This window comes from Panthera pardus, unplaced genomic scaffold (assembly GCF_024362965.1).
Source record: "Panthera pardus isolate Hobbes unplaced genomic scaffold, ASM2436296v1 HiC_scaffold_21, whole genome shotgun sequence".
NCBI classification, from domain to species: Eukaryota; Metazoa; Chordata; class Mammalia; order Carnivora; family Felidae; genus Panthera; species Panthera pardus.
The window spans coordinates 52135871-52159708 of record NW_026526777.1 but is presented as its reverse complement, the minus strand read 5'-3'; the positions used below and the strand labels follow the sequence as shown (position 1 = coordinate 52159708).

The 23838-nt window shown below is 38.4% G+C and overlaps 1 protein-coding gene across 7 annotated transcripts in view; it reads left to right on the top strand.

Annotated features, from left to right (window-relative positions):
* Window positions 1–23838, top strand: part of RABGAP1L (RAB GTPase activating protein 1 like) — a 753664-nt gene that overhangs the window by 621518 nt on the left and 108308 nt on the right. The gene's annotated exons all lie outside the window — the stretch shown is intronic.

The window sequence follows — 23838 nt, the reverse complement described above, 5'->3', positions numbered from 1 at the left end:
AAAACCTACTGATAAATTGGATGGGGATTTGGGAGTAAGATATATAGGATTATTCCCTAGGATCTGGCTTGAATAATTGTTTGTCCAGAGGTCTTTTTCTAAGATGACAAAGTCAGGAGGAGATACAGAAGGGAAGATCACAAATTTGGTTTTAGAAATGTAGGGTTTTGGAATTATTAAGTTTGACAAGAAATCCAAGTAGAGACAGTACTACTATTTGATATAATGTAAATGAAGAGATTTTAAAATGTTTATTTATTTATAAATATATTTATGTAAAATAAGTAAATAAATTTTTATAAAGTTTATTTATTTGAAAGAGAGAGCATGCGAGCAAGTGGGGGAGGGGCAGAAAGTGCGGAGCCTGACATGGGGCTTGAACCCACAAACCACAAGATCATGAACTGAGCCGAAGTTGGATGCAAACTGACTGAGCCACCCAGGCACCCCAATAAAAAATATTTTTATGTTGCTGAACTCACATTTTAATAAACCAGTGTAATGACAATTTACCTTTTATAACCAATTCATTTTGTAGTAAGCTTCATTGGCAGGCAAACTTGTTATGTAGTAGAATTTCATTGTATTTATTACACTTATTTTTTACACATAATAAATACCCCAGTTAAATTCACATCCTAAGATGCAAAAGCTGGGTATATTTGCAGATGAAATATAATCTGGGAAAGACAATGTGGCAGTGATTGGCTACTTGTTCACCAAAGCTATTTTCCTTTTCCTAAGCTAAGACAGCTTAGACTACATTTCCTCGCCTCCTCTGCAGTTAGATGTAGCTATATGACTGTGTCTGGGCAAAGGAAGGAGAGTAAAAGTGATAGGCATTCCTTCCTTTGGTCTATCTGCTTAAAAGAAATCCCCCAAAGAGTCTTCATGCTCTCTCTCTACCCCTTGTGCCAGCTGGATATTGGCACCGGAAGGGACCGTGGAAACCACATGTTGAAGGTGATAAAGTCTCCATCAGGAGGAGTTCCTAAATGATTACATAGTTCAGAGGCCCCAGCACCACCCTCCTGCTACCTACGCTTTGCATGATCAAAAAATGAATTTCTGGGGGTGCCTGGGTGACTCAGTTGGTTAAGCATCTGACTTGTTTTTGGCTCAGGTCATGATCTCAGGTGCTCTGTGCTGACCGTGTGGAACCTTCTTGGGATTCTCTCCCTCCTTCTCTCTCTCCCTGTCTCCAGCTCACACACACTCTCTCTCCAAATAAACAAATAAACTTAAAAAAAAAAAGGATTGTATTTCAAATCCTCAGGATTCTGTGATTTAACTATTTCAGCAGCTCACATCACATTAAAAGATGTTAATTTTCCTTCAAGGTAATACCAAGGACCTAATATCATTCCCATTCATTTCTTATTTTTCTTCCATGTATGTTTGCTGCCATAAGTGACCAGGCAATTTGAGTAGATCACAATATTAGGAGGTTTGTAAAGGGGTGAGGAGATTGAAGATGCTTGAGGTAGGAGAAAGGATTTGAAGGATATAATTGCTTCCTCTTCTCCACATAAGATAACCATCACTCCCCCTCTGCCTGGCCCAGTCCTTCATTTCAAAGATTCACACTCCTGCAAGCTGCTTTTTTCCCACCTGCTGATGGCATCCCCGTTGCAAAGCAGAGTTGGTGAAAACCTTGATCAGCATTCCCTTCTTGCCTAACTTAACGTTCACATATCATCAAACGTACATGCTGAGATGCAAAATAACCATAACATTAAAACTGAGAAATAGGTCTTCTTTTTTATGGGTATGATAATAGATGTCAGAGGATCTCTCATGGTGAACACTTTTGGGAGACATGCAAAATGTGTCAGAAGATGTGCCCATCTCTGACAGGACATGTTGAAATCAGACCATACCCTTTGGGGGGCGCCTGGGTGGCTCAGTCGGTTGAGCGTCCAACTTTGGCTCAGGTCATGATCTCACAGCTCGTGAGTTCAAGCCCTGCGTCGGGCTCTGTGCTGACAGCTCAGAGCCTGGAGCCTGCTTCGGATTCTGTGTCTCCCTCTCTCTCTCTCTGCCCCTAACCCACTCGCATTCTGTCTGTCTCTCTCAAAAATAAATAAACATTAAAAAAAAAAGGAACATACCCCTTGGAATCTTTGGCCAATAGATTCACCAATGAGAGCTACTCCTACATTGTTTTCTTATTACTTATTTCTCAGTCTATTTGCCTTGCTAGACTTTCATGATTCCTTCTCTTGAGGAAAGGTAGAAAGTAAATTCACTTCCCTATGCTGAATGTCCAGTGTAGTTTCTGGCACATCAGTGTTCTCAGTGCCTGGTAACTTCTTGATTGAGAACCAGATGACTGCTGGAAGAAGCATGGTATGTGTCTGACTGACATGAACAATGCTCCTTGTATGCATTTTCTGCATTACTTCTTTTTATCTACATCAGCAGTCTGCCTTTAAGGTATAGGTCACTATCTGGCAATTGTAGGTGTTTTTTAATGAAAAGCCTCATTATGATAATGTTTGTGGTATAAGGAATTTATCTAAATTTATATCCCTCTGATGAATATATCTTCAGTTGAGTATTCTCAACAAAACTATTAGATTATTCTTACGATGGGTAGAGTTTATAATTTTGCAAGGATTAGGCAAATAGCACACACACAGGAACAGATTGGGCACATGCCCCTTCCCCGCCCCCCCCCCCCCCACAAGAGCTTTAAAGTAGTACATTCTGCTCTATGGATGATTGCCTCCTCTGTAATTCAGTGGCATATGGCTAGGCTTGGGCAAGCAGGTATCTGTACCTAATCTGGCATGTATTGTCTCAGTTCAGGTGCTCGGCCAGGCTGATGTTTACAGCTGCGCTGTGGTTGAAATTCTAGAGCCATAGCAGTTTACTCTGAATCCAATGTACCTCTAGTCTAAAATGTGGCATTGTTGGCTTCTGGAATTATTTTCTAGTCTATAAGATGATAGTAAAACTTATTCTCACAGGGACTGTGATAAGCAAAGTGAAGTTCAGTTCTAAATTGTCATAAATGAAGTTAAAAAAGCTTTTTGTCTGTGTGGTGTTAGATGGCAGAAATGTTATTATAAGTAAGCCCCAATTTCTTCTAGACACACTATTGCCTAGCTGTAGTGAATTGATGATTCCTTCATAGAAGTAGGTATATCAATCCTTTGACCCCCTTGGAAAACTAGCAGTACATTCTATTGGATAAAACTCTTTCCAAGGAATTTCTATCTGGCTAGATTAAATTTGCTTTTGGTGGTATAGCATATGGACTTGTATCTTGATAGTGATTCCATTTAAATATATAGGAAAAGCTTGAAATGTGATAAATTATCTATCTATTTTACACAACTAATCCTTCTTGGAAATCACAGAAAACCTGGGATAAAATGCATGATGTTGGTAATCAGAACTGAGGAAAGCTTAACCACTGTAATAGTCAGGCCAAATCTAGGAATATCTGTATATCCACAGTCCTTTTTTTCCTTAGGGATCCTACCTATATCCTGTCTGCCTGAGGATATCAACTCAAGACAGAACTCTAGGTGGCCTTGATCTAAATTGCTTGACCTTACCATCTGCATTTGACCTAAAGCAGTCAGGCTTTTTTGGAATCTGACCCATTAAATGACCTGGTACAAGTACTTTATATCCAACTCATGATGGTGACATAATGGACTGATCAGATCCTCTCTTTTAGGAAATTTTAAATTCAAGGTAGAGAGAATTATTTGATAGGGACAGAAGTCAAATACTTAGCCAGAAAAAAAGGTAGACAAAGATGAGTCAGTAGAAGCTGTGAGTAAGCAAGAGTGATAAATAAGTAAAAGCTAAGTCATGAAATTTTCAAAAAGTGTGTGCGTAGGCCTACAGATATTTTACTTCATATCTGCAGAAGAGGATGATCAACAGATTACCACTGCGAGAGGCATAAGGAACTAACCAAATTTCTGCACATCTGTCTAATCCTGGGCAACTTGAAATCACAACTTGAAATCCTCAGTCTGTGTTCCTATACTTTGCATGAAGCCCAGTGAAGCTGCTTTCCATGAATTACCATGAGGCCCAGCCACACGGCATACCTTGTTCCTTATTTTCATGTGGAGCCTATGATAATGCCCCCTCTGACCCTCCTCCCTCACACACAACCTCACAGTTACTGGAGATAACTTGAGTCAGTCTCTGTTCTTTGTAGCCAAAGGATCCTAATTTACACACCTGCTCTGTGAGTTCATCTCTTATTATGTTGGCTGTGCAACCAAGGCGAGGGCTGATGCACGATAGCAATTTCATGCCCACGTCGAAAGTGTACAGACTTTGAATAGGAAAGGCAGTTCACCTCTAATTGTTTAAGAAAGTTGACGGGGTACAGGGAGGGCCCAGAGAAAGATGGGTAACACTGATGCCATGACATTTGAGGATACTACATGGAAATGTGCATTTAGTGGGAAAAAAAAGCGTAGGAACCATATTTTTTTTTGCTCCCTGCTAAATTATGAGTTCCTGAGGCATTCTTCTCGATGTGCCTCACCAATGCCCGGGAGGGGGCTTTGCACACAGCAGGTGGAGCACTAAATTGGTCACATGATGTGGCCCAGCCATTGGTTTGTTTAGTATCGGCTTTGAATTGGCTGGTAAAAATATACTTGTAGGCAGACTAAACTGTTAACTGAAGAGACAGACATGAATCAGAGACAAGAGTAGGATTTCCAGAAGCTTCTGGGAGAGGTAGATATAGACAGTGCAAAATAGTCTAGAAACTAGAGGAGCTAATTTCAAAGAGCCAGATAAGAAACTGCCTTCCTCATTCAGGGTACAAAGGACCAGAACATACTGTTATCGGGAACATCTGCAGCCCACAGTACAGCGTAGCCTTTGGCCAGAGAGCATGATGTAAGGAATGGGTAGTGGAGGAGAACTGGCAAAACACAAATTCTGGATTCTAGTTTTAAAATGGCAGAGCATATATGGCATTATCTTCCTTGTCTCTCACAAAGCAGGCAACTGCACTAGGAAAACAAAAAGAAAAAACATGAGCCCCACCTTTAAAGAAACTAGACGTGCAGCCCCAAACCACAGTATGCAATGAGGAAGAGACAAAGCCAGTTGAAGAAAGATAACCACAGCTGCACATCCCACACAAACCAGTAATGCCCAGTTGAGACTAATGGGAGCCAGGGTGCGGGCTGGCAGCAAGAGCTTCCTTGGCCCTGATTAGGCAGAAAGAGGAAGCAGGGTAATGCGCTGAAGGGAGAATCACACGGAAAAGATTGAAAACACAGGCAAAAGCTTACCAGGAAAACACAAACACTAGAGTAAGATTGCATCTTTAACATCAGACATGATTGGATTTGGAGGAAAAAGCTTTAAATAAGGCAAAGAAGGATGATTCATAATAGCAGTATACTACCACCATCTATAAGGAAAACCAACAGGAAATACGAAATTTCCTACAGGAAATACTTACATGATTGTGGTAGGAAAATATTAATTCACTTCTCTTAGTCCAGGAGATCAGGTAGACAAGAGATAAGAAAAAGAAAACCCAAATAAAAATAATAAATAAAGCAAATATTTGGTATTTGCCACTTTGTGTTCTGAAAGGTAAGAATAGACCTTTTTAAATGCTGAATAAAACATTCACAAAAATAGCTCAGAAAGGAAATTGAATGAATTTCAAAAGGTGAAAGGAAGGCATACAGCATTCTCTAATCTTATTGCAATAAAACTAAAAGTTAAGGGTGTTCTAATTTATCATTTGAACATTTAAAAATGTTTATTTAAATAACTCTTGGATCACAGAGGAAACCAAAGAGGTTATAGAAAATCTAGGGAAAAAAGCACAGTGAAAACACATCATTCTCAGAACCCATGGGACACAGTGAAAGCAGAATTCAGAAGCACCTCTCTTACTGAAGAAAGAAAGAAAATGAATAACTCAAAAAGTTAGAAAAATGATCAACAAACCTTAAACAGCAGAAGGTAGGAATAAAGATAAAAGTTAATGGACTGGAAAAAGGAAAATTGATCAGACTAATAAATAAAAGAGACAGTTATTTAAAATAAATAGGTAAATCTTTAGCTAACCTAATAAAATTAGAAAGTGGGAGGGGAAGATAGCATAGATGAGAAATAAACATGGGGAAATGGTAGAAACAGAAAAGAATAAAAGAATCATAAACTATTTTGCTCAATCCTGTACAAATTGGGAACCTGCAAGAAAGGATGATTTTTCAAGGAAAACAGAAATGATCAATACTCATCTCAGATAATTAGAAAATCTAAACTATCACAGAATAACTTCCACCCCAACCCCCAGCCCCCTCCAGAAAAGCCTGAGTGAGGCCCAGGTGATTTAATAGGTGGCTGCTATCAATTTCTCAGGAACAGATGAGGCCAATCTTCCCAAATATATGTGCTTTAATAAGTATGGAGATCTCTGAGAAGAGACAAAAATTCCCAAACAGTTGTTAGCCCTAGGGAATGGAGGTAGGACTAAGGGACAGTATTGGAAGCAAGTCTTAACTTTTTTCTACCTGTCTTTTGTGTCTTTCTATTCTATGCCATATGTGTATATTACTTACCCAAGTGCGAGGAATTTAGAATATATTTGTTTCACGTTTGGACAAGTTCACAAAACCATTTGGCTTTTGTTATTTTGTTCGGTTTACCTTGATTTTTTTGGTAGGTAAACATGTTTAAATGGCCTCCCTACCGATGTCCCACCCTAATCCTGAGAACCTGTGAATATGATGAGATCTGACTTCTGTGATTATGTTCCATATCACAGTTGACCTCAACATAAGGAGATTATCTTGGGTTATCTGAGTGAAGCTGACCTAACCGTATGAGAGCTTCCTTTGGCGGATGGCAGAGGGCAGTCAAGGAGATAGGAAGTATTGGAAGGTGTGACTGTGCAGTTGTGGCTTTGAAGATGGAGGAGATCAGGGGAAGGAATGCAGGTGGTTCTGAGGAGCTGAGGGCAGCCCCCCGCCCCCCAGGTGATAGCCGTAAAGGAAACACTACTTCATTAGGGACTTAGAGACAGGAGCCATGTTCCCTCCAGTGGGACACAGTGGGATGGTGCAGAGCAGCCTGAGAGCCAGCGGCAGGGGGCCTTGCACCTCGTCAGGGGCTGCATGTTCTCATTCAGTGCAATATACTCTGCTGTATTTTCATTGTTTTCTCCAGTTGTGCAGAAGTCCCATTTTATTATCTTAAGAGAATAAATTTTTTTATACCTGTCTTGTTTTTGTTTGTCCTTGTTCAAATTATAGTATTAAAAGTCATTTTGGGGCGCGTCTAGGTGGTTCCGTTGAGCGTCCGACTCTTGATTTCGGCTCAAGTCATGATCTCACGGTTCTGGGATGGAGCCCCAACAAGAAACCTGCTTGGGATTCTCTCCCTCTCTCCCTCTGCCACTGTCCCACTTACTCAAGCATGCTCTCTCTCTCTCTCTCACTCACTTTCTTTCTCTCTAAAAAAAAAAAAAAAGAAAAGAAAAAAGCATTTTTTTGATATTTTGGTTTTAAACACGTTTTCTGTTTTGAGTGAAGAAGTTGAATTTTTTTTCCTTTGGATATCTTAGCAAATTAACGCTTACCTTTCTAAAGCTTTTTGGATGTATCTGACTTAGATTTTAAATTTGTCATCAGAACAGTTTTTGATCATGATAGCACAGCTAAATGACACTGTAACTCTTTGACTACTTGAGTTTTTTAGAGTTTTGTTCCAATGCCAGTTTTATCCAAGACAAATATAGTTTCCCTTTAAAGTGGTCAGACACTAGAACTTGTCTTTTAGTTAATTATTTGAGTTTAGTGGTATGAGAATCGAATATGTAATTTTCAATTAATTATACCTTTGTACACTTTTACCTGGAAGTGTTAACTCTGAGAACTGCAGAAAAGAAGTATATCTGTTAGAGGGCATAGGGGGATTCCAGAATGTGGTGAATTGCTTCTGTGGTCTCTGTCGCTTCAAATTCGGAATAAAAAAGAACAGAACAGTTGCAAGTAAGTCAGGGTCAGAAGCTGAAATGTATAAGCATCATCAGCAGGTACAGTATCATATATGAATCTCTGATACTGAGTTTTGATGTATTTTCTTTTTGGTTAAGTTACATTGTCCAATTCTCTTTTCCTGGACAATTCCCAGATCTTGTTAGAAGCCTGTTGAGGTCAGGAAATGCTTCTGCCTCATGTACAAAACACCACTGGGCAATGTGTTATAAAAAGATTTATCTATGATAGATGTGAAACCCACAAGGAAAAACTTTAACAACTGATTTTAATGACTGTACAGGGTGTGACTAGCAGACAGAACAAAGAGTTTCTATTTTGCTTTGATAATCACATTTCTTTAAAGAGTATATTGGTCATCTTTAGCAGAAATTTGTTATTTTCCTTTATGAAATGCAGTCAAAATTTTTTAATGAGATGTTTCCAAAATGAACAGAACTATATATTACTACTAATTCTGTTGTGGATTGAGACATTTACAACAGCAAAAATTATATTAGTATTCTGTGCCAGAATATATAAAATTTATTCCTGGTGTCTGAATTGTGGAAAGGTAATAATGTGTATAATGTGAGAATGCTGTTTGAATGAAAGCAGGCATTTTTCTCAAAGTCCAGTAATATTTTTATGTAATCAAAGACATATACAAAAGTGTGGATACTGATGTATCTTAATGGATTCTGATTTAAAAGAAATTTCCTCTGGTGGGCTCAGATTTCAGAATTATGTGTAATTCACGAGTGCCACACTCCTAGGTCTCAGCTCAAAGGCTAGCTTTGCTCCAGAGCCCAAACCTGACCGTGGTAGGTTATTTTCAAAGACAATTCTTGATGAACTTTGCAAAAGGGAGGGAGGAACGGTACAGATCGTGCTAAAGTCATGCTTGGCTTTTTCCTACATTTAGGGTTTTCCTCTGGCATATTTACCTTGTGAATAATGCTTCTCGTGGGCTAAATAAATAAAGTTAGTCTGCCATCTGAACCCTCCACCTAATAACAGCTGTGTCAGAGGTGTGCTGATAATCAGCGACGACATGGTGGCCACAAAAGAGAAAGGAACTTGTGGGAACATAACTTTGAGGGTGTTGTGAACGTCTCATTTGGGCTGCCCCTGGCGAATCCAGCATCAGCACACTGTAGTTTGCTTTGAGTCATTTGGATCTCTGCAGCTTTGGGGTAATATTGCAAATAGGTGGGGTAATGAGCTTATTTAATGGATTTCCTTCGCATAAATACAAAGTCTCAGTTTTATGATAACAATATTGACTTTATGGGGGTTTTTTGTTCACTGATTTGGTAGGAAAGCAAGTAATACACTTCCTGACCTAATGTAACATTTGTGTTTAGGCTGAAAAATGTCATAGATGGGTGCTCTTATTCATAAAACATTAGGGGTAGAGCATAGACCATTCATTGTAAAAAGTGAGATGATTCCTTTAGAAACCATATAAATTACTGAAGGGAATTATGACCAAGAATATGTTTTGGGTGAATAGATGCCAACGCCCCATCTCACTAGATGATTACTATTCTAAATATTTTTCCATTAGCTAGTTTCAGCTCAGGAAATAGATTAGACCCTTAATGGCTTAAGCAACCAGGAAATGAGCAATATATTTATAGATTCCACCAGTGAATTTGAAATCAAACTTCTTGCCTATTAAAAATTATGACTAGGGGCGCCTGAGTGGCTCAGTCAGTTAAGTGTCCAACTCTTGATTTCAGCTCAGGTCATGATTTCATGATTCCTGAGTTTCAGCTCCACATCAGGCTATAGGCTGTCAGTGGAATTCTTGGAATTCCTGCTTGGAATTCTCTCTCCCTCCCTCTCTCTCTGCCCCTCCCCAGCTTGCACTCATGCTCTCCCTCAAAAGTAATAAATAAACTTAAAAAATTCTGACTATAATATTCAATATAAATGTGTTTTTTAACGCTTTTAAAAATGTTTCTCCCTCCTCTCCCATACCAACCCTTTTGAAGATCTGATATTATCAATAAAGAGAATAAATTACCTACAATCATATTTTGAGTAAAACCTGATTTTATATTAAGTATCAGGTATAAAATTACCATTGAGTCTAGGTTGTATATTTTGGTGATAGAGACTAATCCATTTCTGGTCTTGTTTTGGTAGTCTGTAGCAATTTAAAATCAGGGTGGCTATCATGGATCACGCTGATGGCCCTGTTCAGGCTTAGAGTTTTTCCAGTCTAAATGGTGCTGGAGGAAGCATATTCCCACCTTATTTAACCATAATGGCTTAGCTGTGCTGTGTAGAAGCCTGGGAATGGCTGTGTCTTATACACAGACCGAAAGTAAGGTAGGCTTTGGCTTCCATTAGTGCCCTTGCTTAAGAGGCTAGAGGGCTGATTCCCATCTTAACTTTGCCACTGAACAGCTCCATTTGGGGCCTTTGACATAAGCAGTTGAGTTAGAGAACCCCTGAAGGCCTGTGTAGCCCTTACATCACATGAGTCTAAATTCTGCCCGTGACTTCATAGAATCCTGAAGTAAGCATTTCATTCCCCTTCTGTGGGCCTTATTTTCTGCACCTGCTAAACAAAGCCTCTTGAGAAAGAGGACTTTAAAAGCAATGAAAAGAAAGACCCAAATCAAGGACATTTTAAAATGGACTGAGGTCAAGGGCGCGTGGGTGGCTTAGTCGGTTAAGCGTCCCAATTCTTGCTTTTGGCTCAGGTCATGATCTCATGGTTTGTGAGTTCGAGCCCCACATTGGGCTCTGCACTCGCAGCGCGGAGCCTGCTTGGGATTCTCTCCTTCCCTCTCTCTCTGCCCCTCCCCCACTCCTACTGTCTCTGTCTCTCTCAAAGTAGAAAAATAAACTTAAAAAAAGATAAAAAATCATAAAAATGGACTGAGGTCATTATTTGTGTTTGTATGGGGAATGGGTGATTAATACATTTACTTTCATTATGTGGAGAAATTTCTTTCATTTTCTTCTGGAGCCTACTGATAAAAATCTGGGTTTCTTGAGTTTTTAATTCTGACGCTCCAAATGTTTAGCACTCTGTTCAGTACATAGGAGACACTCAGTAACTATGTGTTTTCTTGGACTTCACTAAAATACCTCTTGAAAAAGTGAAGTTGTATCAACTGCTTTTTGTATTTGAATTGTTTCTAAGCCTATTTTTTTTTAATTTTTTTTTTTAACGTTTATTTATTTTTGAGACAGAGAGAGACAGAGCATGAACAGGGGAGGAGCAGAGAGAGAGGGAGACACAGAATCCGAAACAGGCTCCAGGCTCTGAGCTATCAGCACAGAGCCTGACGCGGGGCTCGAACTCACGGACTGTGAGATCATGACTTGAGCCGAGGTCGGACGCTTAACCGACCAAGCCACCCAGGCGCCCCACTAAGCCTATTTTTAATGGTGGATAGATGTTCATGCAACAACCCTTTTTTATTTGTTTATACTAAAAAACCCAGGATAAACACGTAAGAAAAACTTTTTCAAATACAAAAGTATAAAACATGCTCAACACGCCCTTCTTTGCCACCATTTGACAGGAAGTCAAGTTAATCAAGTGCTATAAACCATCAGTCTAGAAGCCAGGTGGTTCTGTCCACCCCTGCCCAGGGAAGTTCTGTTTGCCCACCATCACCTGCTCTTCTAGGACCCCACCAGCAACACGGGCTCCTTAGTAGGAAGCACTGACTTTGTTCAAAGCTGTAAAACTATAGTCATTACTTCTCTTGTTCCTGTTTTGCGTGAATCCCAGGGACTGAGATCTGCAATTTGTGAAGCTTTAGTTTGTCGCACTAAGCCACACTCCTCTAAAGACATTACTTCTTTCCCAGTGGTTTTGCTTCTTCTTCCTTCTTAAGCTTTCTCCTTTTATCTTCCCCTCAGTTTTTAAAAATGAAATTTATTTTTACTTTTTAAGTTGCCTACCTCATCTGTAAATCAGGAACTAGATAATAATCTCTAAAGCCACTGCCCATACTTTATGAACCCTTGGGAGTATATGTTTATGAATAAATTGTCATCTTTATAATGTAATTTTATCAACAAATCATGAGTTGGAAATGTAAGTAGGGGGCAACTTTTCTTCTGCCCTCTGAGGTTATATGCCTGGGGGCCTATGAATTAAAGTGACAAAAGGCAGGGACACCTGGGTGGCTCAGTCCGTTGAGCATCCAACTTCGGGTCCAGTCATGATCTCACACGGTTCATGAGTTCTAAACTGTCAGCACAGAGCCTGGAGCCTGCTTCGGATTCTGTGTCTCCCTCTCTCTCTCTCTGCCCTCTTCCACTAGCGCTCTGTCTCTCTCTCTCTCAAAAATAAATAAACATTAAAAAAATAAAATAAAAGTGACAAAAGGCAGATTAACAGGAAAAAAGCATTTGTTTCTTTTGTGATATTAATATTTCTTTATGAATAGAGATTTCACAGTAAAGAAGTGAAAACCCAAAGAGACAACTGGACCTGGAGACTTATATACCATTTTAACAAAGGGTGACAAATTGTGGAGCAGTGATTAGACATAGGGAAAGGGGATTTGGGCTTCAAGGGGGGCAACTTGTGAGAAGGTAACTAGGAAATGTAGGAGGGAAACTATTGCCAGATGAGGGTTGTGGAGGGGGCACCTTTACAAATGGAAATTTCCTTTACAAAAGGAAAATTTATATTCTGCTTTTAGGCATTTAGGGGGCAGAGAGTTCCTCTTGTGTCTGCTGTTTCTCAATTGTCTTCAGCTCAAAATAATCCTTATGCATATTTTGTGGGATATTTTGGGGTGGCATATTCCGGTCCCCTTTAGAAACATAAGAATCTGAGAACATTTTAGAACCCTCCTATGTCTGAAATTTTTATTTTTAATTTTTTTTAACGTTTATTTATTTTTGAGACAGAGAGAGAAAGAGCATGAACGGGCGAGGGTCAGAGAGAGAGGGAGACACAGAATCTGAAACAGGCTCCAGGCTCTGAGTGGTCAGCACAGAGCCCGACGCGGGGCTCCAACTCACGGACCGAGAGATCATGACCTGAGCCGAAGTCGGACGCTTAACCGACTGAGCCACCCAGGTGCCCCCTATGTCTGAAATTTATGGATACTACTTTATAAAGCTGATTGATGAAGTTGAATAGTATATATTTAAAACATATAAGTAATACTGATATATTAATACCTATAACAGTGAGACACCACAAGTAATTTGTCATTAACTGTGACTTTTCCAATTTTAAGAATATTTTATATCAAAACATCAAGTTGTCTACCTTAAATACATTACAATTTCTTTTCAATTATACTTCAATACAAAAAAAAAATATTTAAATGTTCTGGTTTTCTGGTTGTAATTTATTAGGCAAAAACCTCACAGAGCCCAAGTGAAAGAAAGTTCACAGATATTAATGAATGACTCATTTATTGATAATATTCAGTAGGGTTTGAGACAGTATCAGTAGGGACTGAAATTATAGAACTTATTTTAAAAAGTCTAATGGTTGGAGGTCAATTTGGGATTTAAAAATAACCCCTTTCCATAATTTTAATTTAGAAAGAGAGAAATGGTCAGGGTTCTCAATGCAGAATAGTTTTCTCCCACAGGGAACATTTATTTGGCAAGGTCTAGAAAATTGGGGTTGTCACAACCTTGGGGGGATGGGTACTACTAGTATCTAGTGTATAGAGGCCAGTGATAGTGCAAAACATCTTAAAATTCACAGGACAACTTTTCACAAGAAAAAAATTTTTCGTGCCCAAATGTTAACAGTGCCAAGTTTGAGAAATTTTTCTGTGTGTGACTCAATAGAGAGTTCTACAGTTTGGAGTGCCTGCTCAGGTTTAATTCTGGTAGGTGTTGAAACAAAACAGAGATCATTAAAACTCACGTCTTAGCCATGCATATCGTTAAACTGCTTGCTGACTCTTGGCATTTTTCTTGGCTTTTTACTCTTATCTGGACAATTAGGTTTTCACAGAAGATTCTTCAGTTTGGTCTGAGGCAAACTACACAGAAACAAAAAGAGAAAGCACTCAAAAGATCCTACTAACTGGTATTAAGTGTCCCATCTGGGCAAGTTTAAAGATCAACCGAGTAATTCTTTAATAAGTTATAATTCTTACATTATATTATGTTTCAGGGTGGAGTCATGGACATTACAGTAGCCTCTACCAAACATTTAGTCCAATGCCGTTCTTTTAAAGTCAAGTAAGAAGCTGCCTTTCAAAGCTCACAAGGTATTTGGTTGTAGAACCAATACAAGGCATGATTACAACCCAAACACAAGGCACATCCCTCTCCATCACATTTGTAAATTCTTTTATTAGTTCATTTATTAAAGCGGGCCCTCACTAGCCTCTGCATCGAGCTTTGCTCAATGTAGACTAAGAAAATTCAGGGAGGAACTGATTTTGTGAACAAGGGGATTGGCAGTCACAATCCTACACCATTTGTACAACTTGCAACGTAATATTAAAAATGAGGAAGGGGAAAAGTGCAGGAGCAGGGAGAGAAATTTTCCCCTGAATCCACAGAATGGTAGAGCTGCGTTCCATTTCCTATCTTTTCTTTCCCCCACAACAGTTGACATCCTACAGTAATTTTCCGTTCAGTTATTTGCCCTTATCTTTTTTAAAAAAGTTTCCGTTATTATACCCAGTGGATTAAAGGGCATTCCTCTTTACTCACTGAGCTGATACAGTAGCATCTGTAAAAAGAGTTATTCCAAAATGTGCACCTTAAGGAACAAAATTTTCAGGGATCTAGTAGTTTAAGCAGTATCATGAAGCTGTATGTGTAGCTTTACTAATTTCATGTCACTATAAGATAAAATTTTTAAAAAATTACAAACAGGGCTATGACAACCCTGAAACTGGGGATTTGAGGAAAATACTGGTAGAGAAAGAGATCTATAGAGATCACTGTTAGTAGTAGTAATCAGAGCATACTGATCTGATTTATTTTGAGATATTCAAAACAACTAGGCTGTTGAGTGTAGGGGTAAGTAGGATGATCACCATTTAAATAAAATTAAAATGTTAATATACTAAAGTAACATCCCACTTGGTGCCAGTGGAAAACAAAAGGTTTAATCACTATTGCAAAGATCACTGACCCTCTGTTATAACCTGATTAGCAAGTTAATGCTTTTTCCTTTTTGCTTTTCTTTTTTTAATGTTTATTTATTTTTGAGAGAGAGAGAGAGAGAGAGAGCGAGCCTGCGAGAGCAGGGGAGACACAAGAATCCAAAGCAGGCTCCAGGCTCTGAGCTGTCAGCACAGAGCCCAACATGGGGCACGAACCCAGGAGCCAACCCAAGAACTGAGAGAACATGACCTGAGCCCAACTCAGACGCTTACCCAACTGAGCCACCCAGACGCCCCAAATTTCCTTTTTGCTTTTCAAATACTATTCCCTAATTTTGCATTTATCTTTTTCTGAAAACTTGTTAATTGCATATGCTTTAGCCCTACAGAAGAAAACGTTGCTTAGCAACCACCAAAATAACTAATAAGCCTGTATCTAGTAAGGGCTTAAAGGACTTATTTATTTTAAATTTATATACAGTATTTCTTTATTGACCATTGAAACCAAGAAGATGTTGTTTCACTTTGAGTTTCTTCTGATTTCTGCGTCTATTTTGTTAATTTACATATGGGCTTTTTATAGCAAAAACAAAACAAAAAACAATATATTTAGTATAAATGTCTTTTTTCTCCCTTCAGCCTCTTAGTAATGTTTTATGTTCGTCATTTGCTTTCCAACATAATACCTTTATCAATGATATATGCTGGGTAAAGAAATGGTTTCTAATCATTGGATACAGAATTCTACAATATTCCTTTTCAATGCTAAGAAGCTATTTTCTTTTTAGAGGAAATACATTAAGGTTTTAGGAGAGGGAAATACTTGGAGATAAAATTGAAATGGTTGCTATTACCTATAATGGTTTTATTTTTTGGTTATTTGACTCAGAAGTATCTCAGAAGAGTCATGTGAGCCAAGAGCTTTGGGGTGGGAAGTGTTGCTGTCACATTGCAAGGTCCTATTGGACTCCTGTCACGTAGCTTTGTTGTATTAACCTGCCAGAGGTTTGAGTCTGCCCACTATGACATGCAGAGATTTATTATTATCTAAATCTCAGACCTGTTTTCTTCCCTTTGCTTCTGTTCGAACTGCCCCAGGGTAAAGACAAAATACCAATAAATTTGTTTACTGCTTCCTTTATATTTTGTGGTGTTGTAAAGTTAAGAACCACTTTTTACAAACATATTAATAATGAAAAGAACACAGGCAATTTATATTAATGGTGCTAAGGCACTCTGCATTAAAGGGAAACAGTGCATGATTTCAAAGAGAACTTTTGTCTTGGAATGAAGCTCCTTTACAAAATGGCTGCTTTACAGTTTTTTCTCATGGAGGCTTTGAACAAATTTATAGTCATTTCCTTTCACAGGAAAGAACTTCTGGGATATCATCTTGCACAATGGTTAATTACCCCATATGTATATATATCATATATATATATATATGTGTGTGTGTGTGTGTGTGTGTATATATATATGATATATATATATACATATGATATATATATAATATGTATATATATATATCATATATATATATATATATATATATATATATATCAGTAGGATTTTTTAATGGAATGCCTTCATTAAGATATTACCTTAACATAAAATAAAGTGGTTTTTTAAAAGCAATATTTAATTACTGATAGGTGAAGTAACCATAGTAGAACAATTACCTACAATTGGCTAATAGAGGACTCTGTAAGATCACGTATACCATGTTCATATCTCATTTATATTGTCAACCCTTGTATAGAGAGAACGGTGTGGCATAACTGGAGTTAGGTTTAAAAATCTATGTAAAGGTGTATACTTCGTAAGTTATCTGGTAAAAATACATGAATGCTAAATAACCCAGTAGTTTAGGACAAAAATAATCTTAGAAAAGAGATGCATATGGGTGAGAGAGAGTCAGATAATGGGAGAAAGAATGGAAAGAAGGGAAAGAAAAAATGTTACCGTTGAAATTTAAAGACTGGCTTAAAAGTAAAAAGAAATGCACAAGTTTTCTTGATAGTGAATAAAATAGTTAATGAAAACAGCCACTTACTAATGCTTCAATTCTGTGTTCCAAGTGCAGGTAATGGAAAAACTCATTTTATTCTTTTTTTTTTTTTTAATTTTTTTTTTTTAACGTTTATTTATTTTTGAGACAGAGAGAGACAGAGCATGAACGTGGGAGGGGCAGAGAGAGAGGGAGACACAGAATGGGAAGCAGGCTCCAGGCTCTGAGCCATCAGCCCAGAGCCCGACGTGGGGCTCGAACTCACAGACCGCGAGATCGTGACCTGAGCCGAAGTCGGACGCTTAACCGACTGCGCCACCCAGGCGCCCCAAAACTCATTTTATTCTTTATGAAGTTTAATACCAGAACTTCTTGCTTAACGTTAATTTTTTATTTAGTCACTTTCATGGGACAGTTTTCCTATAATATTCCTTTATACAGCTCTCCCCTATTCATTCGAAAAGAAAATAGAAAGTACGTATAAAACATTTAATTGTCAAATATAGAACTTTTCAAACACTGAAATTTTATTTTAGCTCTTAATTTTAACTTGTTCTACCCTAGTCATTTGACAGAGATGATCAGAAATAACATTTACCAGTTATTCACTAATGAGAATTTTTCCTTTGTTCCCTGTTTTTGTACTCTTTGGAGTATAGCTACTAGTAAGTAGTGAAATGCCAAAGAACTAGGTGGCCGTTAGGAGAAGCAAAAGGCATTATTATTTACATAAATTGAAATTCCCCACAAATCAGTATTTAATACAGATTGGTATTCAGTTTTACAACCCGATCATTTATGCAGATTTGCTAATAGATATACATCCCCCAAGTCTCAGCTTGTTACAGTGATTATTGATTCACCATCATTTTAGTAATGATTAAGTGCTGGACATTTAGAATTACAAATCATAATCTCCTATTACATTGCATACTTAAAATTCTCCACAAATAAGTTGTCTCAAACAGACATTTTAATTTTTAATTTTTTTTATTTTTTTTATTTATTTATTTTTTTTCAATGTTTATTTATTATTGAGAGACAGACACAGAATGTGAGCAAGGGAGGGGCAGAGAGAGGGGGAGACACAGAATCTGAAGCAGGCTCCAGGCTCCGAGCTGTCAGCACAGAGCCCGATGCGGGGCTCAAACCCACGAACCGCGAGATCATGACGTGAGCCGAAGTCAGTGGCTAACCAACTGAGCCACCCAGGTGCCCTTAATTTTTTTTATTTTTAAAGATTTTATTTTCATGTAATCTCTATACCCAACATGGGGCTTGAACTCACAATCCTGAGATCAAGAGTCACATGATCCACCAACTGAGCCTGCCAGGCTCCCCTCAAACAGTCATTTTTAAATAAGGATGCGAGGTAGACAATATGTGTCCTTAGGCCTAAAGGTTGTCCTTAGAATTTGTAACTGAAAGTAAACCATTGGGCCCTGTGGGCACTGACATTCTCTCTTGTAACTGAAAGTAAACCATTGGGCCCTGTGGGCACTGACATTCTCTCTTAACTTCTCGTTGTCTTTGAAGAGTAATGCATGAGTATGTTAGCTATTTTTAGTTAAAAAATAAAAATCATGATATTGGAGAGGTATTCTTTATGATAAGACTTTATGACAGTTCTTACACCTGAAATGATGACTTTTTGGGAAAATGCTTTAGATTGAACATAAAAAATACATTCTTGGGGCTCCTGGCTGGCTCAGTCAGTAGAGCATGTGACTCTTGATCTCGGGGTTGTAAGTTCAAGCCCCACTTTGGGTACAGAGATTACTTAAAAGTAAAATCTTTATGCAAAAATAAATAAAAATAAAATTCTTGTTGAAATGAATGAAATTGCTACCACTACTACTAAGACCACTGTTAAAAAAGTATTAAGACCTTTTTATTACTTTTCTATTGGCCAATTAAGCAATTCACTCTTGCTCTCAAAGCAAACAAAATGCCAATTTTTAACAACATGGAAGCTGCTGTTGACAGATCATTCAATCAAAGGGCTATTTTCTATTGTAGAAGATTGCTGATACATACATAACCCTTGTCAGTAGTTGCCGTTCAGTTTTCTTTTTCTTTACATTTGCAAATGCTTTATAAATAATACCGTTAGATGCAAAATGAACTTTTAGTTCCTATTTTCAATATACAACGATATAACATTAAAAGCAAAATACTAAGAGGGGTGCCTGGCTGGGTCAGTCAGTGGAACATGTGACTCTTGATCTCGAGGTCCTGAGTTCAAGCCCCACGTGGAGTGTAGATCTTGCTTAAAAATATATAAAAGCAAAATACTAAGAGAAGAGAGATACAAAGTCCAGCTTTGGAAATTTTAAAGCTTCTATTTCAGGATCTCCACGTTGAGTTTATTTTCTTCTTTCTTGAATTCATCTTATAATGAACCTGTTGGGGGCTTGGAGGGGGATACACAGATCCTTTATAATCACATATTTCAGTCTTAATAATAGGTCTGATTTGCTAGTGACCTTAAATTGTTTAAACCCAGAGGACAATGGTTTACTCTTCTATAAAATGGGGATAATAAAACCAGCTTCATAGTATTGTTGTAAAAAACTACAAGAGAGTATATAGTTAAAGGCCCATTCAAGCATAGTAGATATTAAATATGCGTTACTTCTCTCCTCCTTCCCCTTTTACCCCTATCCATACTCAGTTGATATCGTTGAGATGAAATGGATTAACAGTTTTTTTGGTCAAGTCTAAGCTTCCAGATAAGCTGTTACTCTAAACAATTATATAGGATATTTCTTTTGACTCTAAGATACCGACGAACCATGGAAAATCTTGTTATAATACAATTATAAAGAAGGATTGTGTATTTCCACGCTAGCCCCTAGTAACAGTGTTTTGTTGATCAGGTTACAACAGATGAATATCAGTAGACAACAAATGCTCTCTTTGTTCCCTGTTCTTGTCACAATTGCTTAATTTAATAAGAGGTAATTGATTAAACTCTGTCTGCATTGTCGTCAGGAAACTGGAGAGGCAGCTAAACTGCAGGAGACTCCACACACACACACACATTATCAACCTTTTGTGTCCTCTAACCTGTCTCAATTATTTCTGACAGAAGGACACATGTAAATTACCAAATTGCTCCCAAATAAAGCAACACGTAGAAAGATTTAATTGCTTAGGGAAAACTGGTAGAGGATTGGAGTTGTGTGACAGTGTCTCTTTCTTTCTCTTGGATTTTAATTAATTGGATAAGGAAATAGGAAATGGAGACATTTGTGTTCTTGGATACTGAGGATACCCTCCCCCCCCCCCCCCCCAATTCTAAGAGTTACAATTCCATCTTCTCTTTGGTGTTTAGCAAATAATCTTGCCCCTCCAGACATCATTTTTAATATTGATAATAACAGCAATGAACATTAATCAAACGCTTTCTAGAGCCAGGCAGCTTATGAAGGGCTTTTACATGCATTATCTTATTATTCCTCATAATTATAGCACTATTATTATTTTCTCATTTTGTGGATGAGAAAACCAGGGGTGAGACAGCTTATGGAATTTGCTTATGGTCACAGAGCCAGTGTGTGTGTGGCAGAGTCCTATATTAATTACCCCAGGTTATTCTGAACTCTGAAGTCCTCATGTTAACTATTATAGGTCCTTCCTCTAATGACAAAAATGGAGGCTGGAAAGGCAGAAACTTTGTAGTCTTCAGTGACCGCCCTTGGCCTACACACCATATTTTCCAAATTTGTTGACCCGATATTTGAAACCCGCTGCAGGCCAATTCAAATCTGCCTTTGAAGCCTTATCTCCTACCGTACCCAACCGATGTCTTCAGTTCGCCAGTGTGGCCAAGTTTATTTTATTTTCCCTGTAAAAAATGATTTCACTTCGCCTATCCAGATTCAATCCATGTCTTCCATGCAGGCTTTCCTGAATGCAGAGAGACTTTATACTATTCCAATCCTAAAGTCACTTACAATCGCATCACTTGACAAACAGCGCATTGTCTTCTGGGGTGGGGAAGGAGGACATGTGAGTGTCTGAAAAGCACTAGTGTCTGGCACATGGCTGATACTCCGTTTATGTTTGCTCCTTCCCTTATTGTCCTTTAGTGATGAAGGGCCTGCACTTTGGAGCCAGGCACACTTGTTGTTGAATCTTATCAGCTCCATTTCTGATTGTGAGAATTGAGTCCAATCACTAAGCTTCTCCACACTTTAGTGGAGAAGCAGAGATGATTACAGTGCCTAGCTCATCGACTTGCTGTGAAGATTGAATGAGATTCTCTGTCTAGGACATGGTGAATGCTTACCAAATATGAGTTGCTATTATTATCATTAAAAGTTTTTAGGGTATTAGTCATTATTTATAACTAGATTATATGATACTATATTAAAAGTTTAGTAAGTCCCCCCATGAACATTACAGGCATTTAGTAAATGCTCTTGGATTTTTTTGTTTACTTGTTTTAGAGAATGCACACACGTGCTTGCACTCACGTACACACACGAGTGGGGGGGGTGTGTGCAGGTGGAGCAGAGAGTGAGGGAGAGAGGATCTTAAGCAGGCTGCACACTCAGTGCGGAGCCTGACGTGGGGCTCGATCTCATGACCACGAGATCATGACCTGAGCTTTAATCAAGAGTCGGACACTCAGCTGACTGAGCTACTCAGGCGCCCCCACTTTTTTTTCTGTTGGTTTTTGAAAAAAATTGTGATATAATTCATGTAGCATCAAATTCGTCAAGGTTGTTTTGTTTTAGTTTTTAAATTCCATTTAACATACAGTGTAATATTAGTTTCTGGTGTACAACATGGTGATTCGACCCTCCCATACGTCACCTGGTGCTCATCACCACAAGCGCGCTCCTGGATCCCCATCACGTATTTCACCCATCCCCCACCCACCTCCCCCCTGGGAGCCATCCGTTTGTTCTCTATAGTTCAGAGTCTTTGTCTTGGTTTGCCTCTCTCTCTCCTCCCTCCCCCACCCTTCTTTGCTTCATTGCAGATTAATCAAGTTTTAATTGTAGGATTTAAGCCAAGTCCACCGCTGCAAGCTGTGTATATGATCTACTGCAGGGACCCGAGGGCCCCTTGGAAAGGGACTTATCCAGGCTGGACTCAACCAACCTGCAGGAAGAACCTGAGACAAATAAACATCTGAATGAAAACTAGTTCACATTTTATTGCTGTTCCCTAAAACTACACTCTGGTCTTCATTAAAAAAAAAAAAAAAAAAAAGAGAATCGAACACATTAGCCTTGTGGGATGATTTGATTTGGTTGTTAGTAAAACTTTTCAAAAATTTATGACTTTTTTTAATTTTAAAAGTTATTTGCTTTAAAAATAAGGTAAAATTTCTGTAGTTACAATTGAGTTGTGTATTCTCAAAACGAGGCAAGATGAACCATTCCGCAAATTTTTAGATGTGTCTGTAACCATCCTCAACACTGGAAGCCCTTATTTTTGGTTAGGTAAGGCTTAAGTGAATGTGTTGTGTTAAAAAACAGAATTCAACTGAGTAAACGTTAAAGATCTTATTGGCTTTTTCCAGTGATTTATGATCCGAACAGCATCCAATCTAGCAGATAGAAAGGAGCTCTGAGGAGTTTGTACCAAAGAAAAGACTTTCATAGGCAGAAGGGAGCAGGAACAAAGAAGTTCCACTAGGCAAAAAAGCAGATTGATTATTTCAAAGGGGTCTATCAGGCGGATTACCCAACTAGTGCTGATCTGGTGATTTCTGAGTGACTAGAGATTCCATTTCTGAGAGAGCCAAAACGGTAATGAAGTCTCTGTTGGGTGACATGAGGCTTCGCATAAGTGGCTCCATTTGGGGCCTGTTGTCTTGTTTTTAACAGTTGGCTGTGGATTTTAGAGTTACAAGTGAGGTAAAAAGCTGATTGTTGTGAACTCTACCTCACCCCCATATTCTTTGTAGTGAGATCTGAATGAGGAAGTAAGATACCCAGGATAGCCGTTAGGCAAGTATTTATGCCCCACTGTTTTTTTTTTGTTTTTTTTTTTTTTTCTTTCTTTAACTCTGGGGATTTTCTCTTTCTTAAGAATCTGTGTTTTCTGGGGTTTTGAATTTGCCTAGCAATTGCTATGAAAGATAGAAAAGATAATGAGCTGAACGGCTGGAATTTGACACAAGAATAATGCTTTTCTTTGTTTACCTTTGCATGATTTGTAAAGAGTGCTAAGCTTTTGCTTTTTTAATCTTTTACGTTTTGTTCTTTTTCCCTTTGTAAAAACTCCATATGTGTTACTGGACTCTTCTGAAATACAAAATATTCTGGAAAGCTTTCTACTCACACTCCTATGGCTTCTCATTCTCATTTTATCTCTTGTTCCCCCACTTAGAGGACTTGGGTTTTGTGATGTGCACTCTGAAGTGTGAAACCTACTTGGAAATTTGGTTTTCCGTGATTAAGAAGGTGCTTGTAGAGTTTTGTCTTTCTTATAGTTGTTTGTGTCAATGGCATGAACATTTTGTGAACATCTCTTAAAATGGAGTCCTGCACACTTCAGGAATGGTTATGTCAAGATTCAGGAACATCTGTGAAGATGTTCAGGAGTGATTACACAGGCACCACTGGGGAGGGAGGAGACTCTACGGGGCTCCACCTGTGCACGTGGGAGGCACAGAAGACCCTTCTGCCCTCTAGACCATATTTCTGCTATGGGCTTTTCTCCTCCTCTCCATCCTACCCTGATTTTAGGGTCGTTGTGATGAGAATGTTCTACAAGTAGAACCCGACTCATGGGAAAAGGGTCT